The 12,920-nt window shown below is 31.5% G+C and overlaps 1 protein-coding gene and 1 pseudogene across 2 annotated transcripts in view; one reads left to right on the top strand and one right to left on the bottom strand.

Moving 5' to 3' along the window:
• Window positions 1-12,920, bottom strand: part of LOC138943518 (odorant receptor 22c-like) — a 142,458-nt gene that overhangs the window by 15,504 nt on the left and 114,034 nt on the right. The window lies entirely within an intron of this gene.
• Window positions 1,691-4,951, top strand: LOC138943476 (uncharacterized; annotated as a pseudogene).

Below are 12,920 nucleotides of genomic sequence, written 5' to 3'. Positions count from 1 at the left end.
TTACAAATGGACACGAGATTGTGCACACGGTTCAATTGGACACAGTGCATTTGGACACAGTAATTTTGGATACAGTAGCTTTTGGACACATAAGAAAATACGCATCGTTTACTTGGACACCGCTCAATTGGACACTGTTCATTTGGACACCGTTCGTTTGGACACAGAAAGATGCGCACCGTTCATTTGGACACCGTTCCTTTGGACACCGTTATTTGCCCACCGTTCGTTTGGACACCGTTCATTTGCCCACCGTTCGTTTGGACACCGTTCATTTGCCCACCGTTCGTTTGGACACCGTTCGTTTGGACACCAAAATTTGATTTAAGTTATACAACGTAATCCACACCAAATTTTTGTTTTAAATAAGAAATAGGTTTGGGTTAGGTTATATCTTCCGGAAGTGGAGCCCCCCCCGCAGGGGGGGCGGAATCCACTGTATCCATGCATGACATCCAAATATGCGAAAGGCTAAACAAAGTGCTAAATGCAATGTAAAATTAATGACATCAGTATCAGAGATATATAAGTATGAATATATTTTATTTTGACAGATATTATAACCTTCAAATGTATCTCCTTTTCACGATTTCATATTTTACATAGATTTACCAGTATAAAGTGTTATAAGAATACTGATTATATTTTCCCAAAATGATTTTTATTTCTCTCCATCTGTTACATATTCAAACAAACAGTGCGCATGTTTCTGTGTACAAATGAACGGTGTCCAAATGAACGGTGGGCAAATGAACGGTGTCCAAACGAACGGTGGGCAAATGAACGGTGTCCAAACGAACGGTGCGCATCTTTCTGTGTCCAAACGAACGGTGTCCAAATGAACAGTGTCCAATTGAGCGGTGTCCAAGTAAACGATGCGTATTTTCTTATGTGTCCAAAAGCTACTGTATCCAAAATTACTGTGTCCAAATGCACTGTGTCCAATTGAACCGTGTGCACAATCTCGTGTCCATTTGTAACGTGTCCATTTGCACCGTGTCCAATTGTACTGTGTCCAAGTGAAGGCCACTCATGTTAGATAGCGGCGTCAGCTAGTTAATTAAAATATAGATGTTACATTTCAGTACATGGACATAGACTTTAAATATTTGAATGGTGTATAAATAATTGTTTTGTCGTTCAAAGCTGTTCAATAGCCGTTCGATAGTCGTTCAATAGTCGTTTATAGTCGTTCGATAGCTGTTCAAAGCCGTTCGATAGTCGTTCAAAGTCGTTCAAATCCGTTCAAAAGCCGTTCAGCAGCCGTTCAATAGCCGTTCGATAGTCGTTCATATCTGCTCGATAGCCGTTCGATAGTCGTTCAATAACCGTTCAAAGCCGTTCGATAGCCGTTCAGTGACCGTTCACAGCTGTTCAAAAGCTGTTCGATAGTCGTTCAATAGCTGTTCGATAGTGGTTTACATATTATAATAATATATTATTCATATTTAAAAGACTTTAGATATTTGCTCGTGGAAACATGCTAACTTTTGTTTTCTTATCAAGAGCTGAGAGTAAGCGTTCTTTGTAAGTGATACATCTCCTACTCTAAAATGTTTAATCCAGATAATGTCTATCCCGATATGCTCGTCACAAAGTGTTTGACAGCGAATAGAGAAGAAGTCTATTAAGTGTGTTCCAAGTTACGAATGAGAACGCTACGTGGTAAAGCAGCAAAAATTTTCAAAAAATGCCATCGCTAATAGATTTAGTGTTACAACGAGGACGATTGAACGCGTCATGGTGGGCGCAAGATTTAGCGATGGAGCTGTTGAGAACCATATTGAATCTTGTTGTATTTCGAAACGTAAGTAATATTTGCGCATTTTATATCGTTTGTAATATATTAATTATTTGTAATATGTTATAATTTTGATTTATAGTATCAATATACGGACGAAATTCGGATTCCCGGATTTTTAAATATTGAGCACCGGCGATTTGTGAGAACGCTGCGACGCCATGAGCGGGAGATCGCCGAGGATGTCTGGGAGGATAACGGCCCCGATGGTCTCCACTTAGACTTGAGACGTCTCTTCGGCCTCGAGCCTTACGAGGAGGACGTAGAGGAATCGTGGGATGAGCCTCCGAACAAGAGGTCGAAGAGTTGATTGTAAGTATCTATTTTTAAAAATATTAAATATTAAAAATTAAATTAGTATACTAATAAGACTTTTATTTTTCTGTTTCAGAAGGAGCGCCGCCTTATTATTATATTATACAATACATATTTTATATCTTTTTGTGTATTTTATATTTTTATATTATTATTATTATTATTTTTGACACACACACACACACACACACACACACACACACACGTTTATATGATATACACACAATTATTGAATAAATATTATTATTATTATTAAAAATGTCGATTATTTTTGCATCTCCTTTCCTTTTTCTACTCATGCATGCCTCGCATTATCTCTCTCACACCGCCTTGCGAACGCCGTATCATCCACGTGCATGCATCGCGCTATTTCTCTCCCAAGTGCATGCAGACGCTATCTCTCTCCCAAGTGCATGCGGACGCTATCCCTCTCCCACACATTACGAACGCCTCGCGCCATCCTTTTCCCACGTGCATGCAAACGCTATCCTTGTCTTACGCCTATATGGACGCCTCGCGCTATCACACCTACTCGCGGCATCGTCCTTCGCGTTCCCTCGTCCCCGCAGGTCTTTCGCCTACCGTTTCGCCGCGCTCCCCCTCCCACCTCTCCGCGGCCCCTGCGCCTACCGTTTCGCCGCGTTTCCCCCGCGTGACGTCATACCCCCCGCGCCGGTTTCCCCTCGCCCCTCATCCCCTCTCAGAGGACCGGAGTTAGAGAGAACCGGCCTAGATATACTACTTCTCTCTCAATAAGAAGCATATTATAATACATCATTTTCTCTGTCTCCAAAATTTATTTAAATTTTTTAACTTCTAAGAATTTCATTTATAATGCTTTAAAATGATTGCCAAAAATCAGTTTGGCAATTTTTAATTAATGGACACATTTATTTGCTTATCTTCGGAATATTTATGTTTTTATATTATTTTGAGAGATTTCATTTATCCAACTCTCTTTATGAATTAGAAACCTTTATTTAAAGTCTCGATTCATCAAGTTAATATTTGATGTTTCTTTATATTTTTATAGCGCAATTTTTAAAATTCTAAAACGGTGAAAAAATCAAGTTACACAAAAAAAAGAACTATTTTAATCTCTTTAAAAATCATAGACATAACAACATGCAGCTATAACATCAAGGTATGTCTAAACAAAATTATCCTTATATTTTTTGATATTCTGTCTTCAAATCTTTAAAAAGCAACGCAAATATCTGTCGAAAATCTTTCATTTTGAACATAGAAAAATAAATGATTAAGATTTTCTATTAATCATCATCTTAGAAAACTAAAACGAACAAATGGGAAATCAAAATAAAAAAAATTAAAGATATGTGTGATTGATGCTGGCGCGGCTGGTTTGTACGCAGACAGATATTTGGCGGAAAATGCGAAATTCGAAACAACAGTCTAAACTACGAGCGAACGAATGAAATAGGAAGTATATGGGTTTACAAGGAGCAAGCCGGCTTACTGATTCTCCCCAGCATATACCAGAATCTAAGATTTGCTTCTATTCTCTATAAAAAGAGTAATTTTTTACATTGTAAAATAATCATTTATATTGTGTAATTTAAATTAGAAATTCTTGGATCAATAATTTAGTAATTATTTTTTAATAAATATAAGCTAATATATTTTGTTTCTAAATAGCTATACACAAATAGTAAAACAGATATTTTTTTTTTAATTTAATATAATAAAATACTTTTTTTCTATATTCCGAAATGACTCTTTTGTTGATAAATATAGAATTAATAAGTGTTATCCTCTATCTCTTTAGAACCAATTTATCTGCAAAGATTACGAATTTTCCGAATTATATCATAATGGAAGCGTAGAAACCTTGCTGTGTGAATTATCAGGAAGTTTTAAAATATTTGAGATTATGCTCTGCAGTTTAACATATATCGACATATTCATGTAATTATATTTTAATATCGAAAAGAATAGAAAAGAGCTGGTTGTTTATCTAAACATTGATTTTGTTTTTTAGTTTATATATATAAAAATTTTGACACGTTTGACTTGAATTATTCGAATATAGTAATAAAGACAAGTGGTCTGTGAAAAAATTAAAGACAAATGAAACGGAACTTCAGTATTTTGATGCAATTATGATTTGTAACGGGTAAATCGAGTCGCATACTATTGCACGTTTTATTGCGTATGACTTTATATGACTAGACAAATATCTTTTCAATCTCTTTTAGATACTATTGCGATTTTTATATATATTGATTGTATTAACAATGAGTATCGATAGTTTTTCGGATTTAATATTGTACAATCATTTATAGAAAGCCAGATGAATTTGTCGAAAAAAAGTATTAGTGTTAGGTGCAGCTTCATCTGATATTGATAGAGAGATCGATTTAATCGATTACGCTGCATACGTGTATTTAAGCCATAATCATAACAGGTGAACGATTAAAAATATTATTCAAAACTAAGACCTTTTAATATGACTCAACTTTAGATATAGAATTAGACAAAACAACACTTTAAGATTGATATATTCTCTCTTTTCTTGCAGATTAACAAGTTTTTTACCATCGAATATGATATAAGTATCTGGTTTAAAAAGTATACATGAAACTACGTTCTGTCTCAGATATGAGACCACCGTCAATGATATCAACATTTTTATTTTTTGTACTGGATACAAATACAGCTTTCCTTTTTTGAACGAGAATTATGATATACGATATTGACAATAATTATGTAACGCCGCTTTACAAACACCTCATCAACATCGAGCATCCTTCGATGTGCATTGTCGGTATATCTACGGTCGTTGTGCTATTTCTCATGTTTCATATGCAAGTATGACAATTTATCTCTCATAATTGTCCAAGACAAGACGATGAGTAACTCTAAACATAACTACTCATATAGTGCAGAACATTGCAACAACATTACAACAATTTTGTTATAATAATCTGATATAATTATATTTTATAACATATTGTCTCAAAACATATACATTTACGTTAATAAATTTTTCAAGCATCCATTTTTTTAAATTTTATTTTGAAATTTAAATTTTATTTTTAATCCAATGTCGAAAACGTATGTCATCAATATACAGTCAGTCGAATATGCAGTATTTTCCTTTTTAACTTCTTTCATCTATTATATTTTAAATACATTATAATTGTAGGTATATAACAAGCTGTATTGCGGTATTAAAATCATATATTTCATATACGAAATTGTTTATTACAAGCCCTCTTTAATTATTTTCTATCATCGTAAACAAATATAATAATTTATAATTTTACATGAAAAAAAGAAGTTTCTTTATCTTATAAAAATATAAACAAGCAGCAATCGAAAAAAATACGTAAAAAGTATAAGTTTGTGTAAGTGAATAGCCTCAATTAAATTCAGATATAAATCACTGGTACGCGATAAGAAGTCTACGGCATGCCATTTTACTTTTTAATAGCGATCATTTTAAGTACAAAACTAAACATTTATTTTATTTAAAATAAATATAGAAATTATTTGTAAACATTATTATTGGTAATTATGCAGTATAGGGGAGACCGCTCCGATGACGTTGATCTTGACATATGTTGTCAAGGACATGACCCTGAGTAATTTTTCCTTATAACTTAATTGGCAGTTATTGTTTATTAAAAGGTTATAAACAAAAAAAGTTTCAAACATTTATCATTTTGTGTTAGTGCTAAAGGTAATAATTTGCTGATATGTGTGTAGACACAGTGCTCGTGTGGGCGGGGGAGGGCGAGGAATTTTTTATTGTGTGTTTCAAGATCAACCGCCAACCTAATATATATGCATTACAATCCTAAAAAATCAAGGTTAGATTTAGAATGAACTTCGCTTCGTCTTGCAAAGTACATGCATGGACGCAGTGAGTTCCGTCCCTTCCCTCTACAGGAAGGCTCCATTTCCGGAAAATATAACCTAATCCAAACCAAATTTTAGTTTCAAATCAGAAATAGGTTTGGGTTAGATATACTTTCCCATCTAATAGAATTGTGGGATGAACCTCGTATATGTATATAAAGTACGCAAATTGCACAATTAATAGATCTCGTTTCGCCCTGTAAGCACGGGGGACGTAGACCTCGCTTCGCATGGAAAGTTGGAAACCCATGTGGAACCGTTCTATTATTACATTAATTATATGAACATCTCTTTTCACATCCGAATCAGGATCCCGATGCGGATCTTGTTTTTTGCATAGAAATTACGAATCGATGTGAAAATTATGTTTCACTTTTCTGAAACTGTTTTATTTATAACCTTTTAATAAACAATGTCCGTTGATTAAGTTATAAGAAAAAATTACTCAGGGTCATGTCCTTGACAGCATATGTCAAAGTCAAGGTCATCGGTGCAGCTTCCTCTATACTACATAAATGCCTTATTATTATGTAGACATGTAGAGACATAAAAAAAGTTATTTATATTTATATCGAATGTAAGTTCTATCTTTTAAAAGAATAGACGAAGGTAAAAGTTTTAGAGCATTATTATTATATGCTGATATAAATATAATTCATTTTTATTATGTACTGGCAAAATATTTTAATTTTGTAAATAAAATACTAAAGATTGAAATAAATTTTTTTATGCACATTAAAAATATTCATTTTCGAACTATTACAAATAAATCTTGTTTTTATATTTTGTAATTTATATTATGTTGCATTTAAAATGTATAAATTTTTATTAAGATTTAAAGTAATATATGAATTACTTTTTGATTACCATCTAAAGTTGTTTATATTGTAAATTATTACGTAAAATTATTTTTATGCAAAAAAGATAATTTAATACATTTTTACATATGTATTTTCATTTTATTTTCATTATTTTAGATTTATGAAGAGTTATATAAATGTTAATTTATGAAAATAAAATTATGTTGAGACATTATAATAAACCGATGAATTAAAATTATATGGCGACATAATAATAATTGAATAAATTATAATTATGTCTAGACATAAAAATAATTTCGAATTTTTATTATGTCCCGACATAATTTTAATTCAGTATATAATGATTTTAAATTCTATATTGGCAGTATTGGTTAATGTAGCACGCCTTACTTTTTAATGGCAAACATTTTAAGTAACATAATAATAATAATTTGATGAATTAAAATTATGTCGCAACATAATAATAATTCTAATATGTATATATACAAGGTGTATCTGAAATGATGCACTAAACTTTAGGAGCATATTCTAGAGTTCAAAATAAGATTTTTTTTTCCTATGAACATGGGTCCACAAATGAACCTTCCTCCGAGCTAGAGGTCTCTAAAGTTTCGGGGAAAAATTAAAAATTGGCTGTATTTCAGAAAAAAAAATGGTAGAAGGTTGAAATTTGGGTAATTATTTACTATAACGGACCCAGCTCCAATCACGTTGACCTTGATATATGTTGTCAAGGACTTAATCCTGAATAACTTTTCCTTATAATTTAATCGGCGGTCTCTTATAATTTTTGAGATATTTAAAGTTTAAGTTGAGTTCGAAACGAAAATTTGGTTTAAGTTATACGACGTAATCCACACCAAATTTTTGTTTTAAATAAGAAATAGGTTTGGATTAGGTTATATCTTCCGGAAGTGGAGCCCCCCCGCAGGGGGGGCGAAACCCACTGTATCCATGCATATACTTTACAATGCAAAACGAGGTTCAGCCCAGAATTGTTGTGTGAATGGGAAAGTGTAAGCGTGGACGTAGTGGGTTCCGTCCCCCCTGCGGGGGGACTCCACTTCCGGAAGATATAACCTAACCCAAACTTATTTCTGATTTAAAACTAAAATTTGATTTGGGTTAAGGGGGGAGTGGAATACCAAAATATGGAACTCGTGATTATCATTACATACATTATTTAGCTGAGTTTATATTTAAACGTAAATATCAATATTGTGAACGAATACGTAAATTTTTTGAAATAATGGCAACATTGTATCCCTTAGATGAAAACAGTACATTTGCAACTGTAGAATAAATAAAATTTTTGATTCCTATGTGTACTGATTTTTTCTAATATTATATTAATTATGTAAAGACCTTGTTTCACATTTAAATCAGGGTTCTGATGCAGATGGACCTTGTTTCTTGCGTGGAAATTACAAACTTATGTAAAAATTAATATTTTATTTTTCAAACTTTATTTGTTAACAACTTTTTAATAAACAATGACCGCCGATTAAATTATAAGGAAAAATTACTCAGGATTATGTCCTTGACAACATATATCAAGGTCAACGTGATTGGAGCTGGGTCCGTTATAGTAAATAATTACCCATTTCAAGACAAAAATCCTAATACAAAAATGTCGAAACTATAATAATTCTTAAACGGGAAGCGATTATATTTTACGAATGGCAAGGCTGAGATTTCGCGCGCTTAGGCACGGCGAAATAAGAAGTGAAAAAATGCTCTATGAATGAGACGTCTTTTTTATGATATTATGATTATCATATAAATTTACAATAGCATTGTCATTATATGTTTTCCCGCTTTTCTACGCATTGCATTAGTATTAGTATATTCTTTTTACGAATAATAGATGCAAGAACTAAAGGCATCTCAAAAATTATTCAAATAAAAATTTGTGATATGTTTCAACTTCAGCTGTCAAAGTGGTTGATCAATATTATCATGAAGGTATCTACTATTTCGCCGTGACGGAGCGCGCGAAATCTAAGCCCTGTCATTCGTAAAATATAATCGCTTTCTATTTAAAAACTATTATAGTCTCGACATTTTTGTACTAAGATTTTCGTTTTGAAGTGTTCTAAGGTATCTGCCGTTAAGAGAAAATATGATAGTTTTAAGTGTGTATATTAAGGATATTAAGCAATTGTTTTTAAGATCAACATATGAGAAATTTAATGCAATAAGAGAGACTATTTAACACAATATATTTAATTATAAAGTATATATTGTAATATAATCATAAAATATTATTATTATTATTTTAGCAGATTTTATACAAACTGTCTTCTCGTTTCTAATCACCATGTATTTTCGTCCATCTTTTTCTTCGAATCCTTAGACTGTTATGGCCTGTTGTATTTCCTCGTCCCAGGATCGCAGAGAGTTATTACTCTTCTTCCTTTTCGTAGTGTTCATCGGAATATTTTCTTTTGCCATTTGTCCTCAAACTTTCTTAAAAGATATTCTAACTATTTGAAGTCTTCTAATTCTTTTTCTATTCTCTCTATTATCGTCTCTTTCTGCTTCCATCTTATTCAAAAATATTGATATAACTACGGTATATCTCTTAGTCTGACTCATCTCCTTTGATCTGTCCAGCATGGGTGACCCTACCAGTAATTACATTACCGCCAGCCTAGTTCTTAAGTTCATTAAAGTACTCAAACTTCCTCATTCGGCAAATGCCTTCGATGCGAAATGTTTTTCGAAGTTTATTGTCAGGATATATGTAGTTACTATTTATGAACATTAATTATTCATTAATAATAATCACAATGAGAAATTAAACAAACCTTAGAAAGCATAGGCTCTTTTTAATGCAGCAACTAGTATTTTCACAGATGCAAATGAATTACAAGTGAAGTGCAGCAAATAAAGAATCATTGTTCGGCAAAAGTGTTCAATTGAAACCGATTATTCGGGTTCATTGACAGTTACTATGATTTATAATTTTTGCCAATCATAAGTACGCAAGCGCGTTATGTGTTACTCAATTCAAACCACTTGATACAAATGTTACAGAATAACGTACACGAATAGTGGACCCTCGAGAACAAGCATAATATATATATATAAAATATATAAGAAATAATTGTGTTCTATCAAAGATATAGAAAACCTGGTAAAATTTGGCGTATGTGAATAGTGATAAAACTAAAGGTTTATAATTCAGTAATGTTCTACAATAGTTGCCTATGATTTTCTCGAACAATAATTATTCAGGGTGTCCCAGATTATTTGGGATAATACTTGTGTGCAGACAGAGCGGGTCAAACTGAATCGAAAAGTCTTGTATAATTTTTTTTATTACGCTTAATAAAGGAGTTATTATTGAGTAAAGTCTGACCAATCAGCGCCGATCTTTAGCCGAACGCACGTCGGTGAGTCGCGCGCCTGATAGTATGCAGCAGCGCACACTTCACGGCGCGCGGCTCACCGACGTGCGCCTGGCTAAAGATTGGCGCTGATTGACCAGACTCTACTCGATAATAACTTCTTTATTAAGTATTATAAAAAAAATAAAAGATGACTTTTCGACTCAGTTTGGTTTGCTCTATCTGTATACGAGTATTGTCCCAAATGATTTGGGACACCCAAATGATTGTATATTGCACGTTTCTTTTCATTTGATTCCTTTTCTACTAGATTATATTGAGAGGAACTACAATACAAACTGATAACATTTATATTATTGTTTGACACAACCGAATGCATACATGTCAATTCATATCGTCATCATTGGTTTTCATGGAAAAAAGTGAGCATTTATTAACCAAAAATTTTATAATTTGATGATATGTGATTGGTTATAAAAATAAATTTGGAAAAGTAGCGCTACAAGAGATCTCATAATTGATGTACTAAATAAATTTCAAAAAATGATATATGCAAGAAAACATCGATTCAATTAGCACATTGGCATTATCCAGAATATCGATAAAATCACTATTTACTGCTAAACCGCCAAGGATTGCGCGGAAACTGTTTGACCGCAAATATTTACAAAAAAAAAAAAAAAATTATTATGTCAAAAATGATATCATGTGTTTTACTGAAAGTATTAATATTATCAAGAACAGATATCTTGTCAAAGTATCAGGACTCAGACTTCATACAGATAAGAGATTGCTTTATTGAATAAAATTAAAAGATAGAGCTAATAATTCATTTGGATAACTAAAATTATATATGATAATAATATATATGTGTTGTATAATAATAAAATAAATCTATATAACATAAAATACTAAAAAAGTATGTGTAATGTTATGAAAAAAAGAGGATGTATAAATCTTGAAAATATTGTTTATAGATGGATGTTATATTGTACAAAATTGAACTTATAATAAAAATGGTATATTAAAACTTGACAGTATTATCTTTATATCTCTCTCTTTGCTCTTTTTAAAATTAAGTATTTTTACTATTAATAAGATTTTCTATTTATTCTCCGCTACATTGATATTATACATATGGTGACACTTCAACTGATTATTCTTCAATTCCTTCTCTTTATTTTTTTAAATTTTTATAGTCATTTATTAGTATAATAAAATTTGTACTAAATTAGTTTTTACTTAACAAAATTAATTTAGAAAATCACTATCATTTTTTTATGTGCCGGATGGTTATATCTAAAGTCTGAATCCACTCCTGGATCTCGAAAACAGCTTTAAATATGGAAAAATGTTTCAGACAAAAATTTTATGGTTTTGAGGTGGTCATTAATTTGATCTTGAATAGTTGCGTGAAGGTCACGTGAAGGTCGCCTTCAATTTTTTAAATGGAACTGCCTACTTTTTATTGCATATTCTTGTAGCTTATCTCGAGAACTTTTCAAAACTCTTTAATAAAGTATTTTTTTATTAAGCACTTTTTGAGTTATTTTATATTTTAATCTGACAAATTTTGATATAAAAATTAAAATATTTCGTAAAATATTTAGTTTTCGATAATCTTACCGTAATACTTTTATGTACAGAATAATGAGACAAATCAATTAGTGTAAAAGAAACAAACAAATAATTATTTAAAAAAATACATTGTAAATAATTAAATACTTTTTCTTAAAAACAATTATTTTTTTATACTATTTGATTTGTCTCATTATTCTATACATAAAAATATTACGGTAAGATTATCGAAAACTAAATATTTTATTTTTTATATCAAAATATGTCAGATTAGATATAAAATAACTCAAAAAGTAGTTAATAAAAAAATACTTTATTATAGTGTTTTAAAAAGCTCTTGAGATAAGCTACGAAAATATGTAATAAAAAGTAGGCAGTTCTATTTAAAAAATTAAAAGTGACCTTTATGTGACCTTCACGCAACTATTCAAGGTCAAATTAATGACACCACCTTACGTCCCTCTCGAAACCATACAACTTTTGTTTGAAACATTATTCCATATTTAAAGCCGTTTCCGAGATTCAAGAGTGGGGCACTTTAGACATACCCTGTATACACATATACAGGATGTCATCAATTTAAGTGGCAAAACTTCAAGAGCGTGTAGGGGATCGAAAAATTAAGACAAGAAGTCCTTTAGAGGTTTGCTTGTTTTTACTCCATTTTAGAGAAAATCGAAAAAATTCAATTTCTCATTGTCAATTGCTCTCTTGAGATGATTGGTACCGAATAAACTTTCTGCTTCAAAGTCCCATATGTAAATACTTGATGTTATTCTTCACGGTGCCAATCAATTCAAGAGAGCAATTAAGAGACCGAATCATAGATACAGTGCACCAAATATCACTAGAACAATGTCGAGCTACAATTAATCAGTGCTAGATGTAATATGTTTGCATTGCTGCAAGAGCATTAAATAGATAATAACATATATAAAATGTAAATAAATAAATAAAAAAACGAAAACTTGTTTTGTTTCTTTTTTTGTAATTTTCTTCAAAATGGAGCAAAAACGAGCAAACTTCTAAAGGACTTTCTGTTTTAGCTTCTCGATTCCCCACACGCTCTTGAAGTTTTGCTATTTAAATTGGGGACACCCTGTATAACAGAATAGAGCTATTAAATATCGAAAAATGGAAAAAGATCGAGTAATGGAATTTCGAGTTGTA

This window comes from Polyergus mexicanus, unplaced genomic scaffold (assembly GCF_030449975.1).
Source record: "Polyergus mexicanus isolate NDT 795.1 unplaced genomic scaffold, iyPolMexi1.0 SCAF_27, whole genome shotgun sequence".
Classification (NCBI taxonomy): domain Eukaryota; kingdom Metazoa; phylum Arthropoda; class Insecta; order Hymenoptera; family Formicidae; genus Polyergus; species Polyergus mexicanus.
Note: the sequence above shows the minus strand (reverse complement) of the source record. Positions and strands in the feature narration are given on the sequence as shown.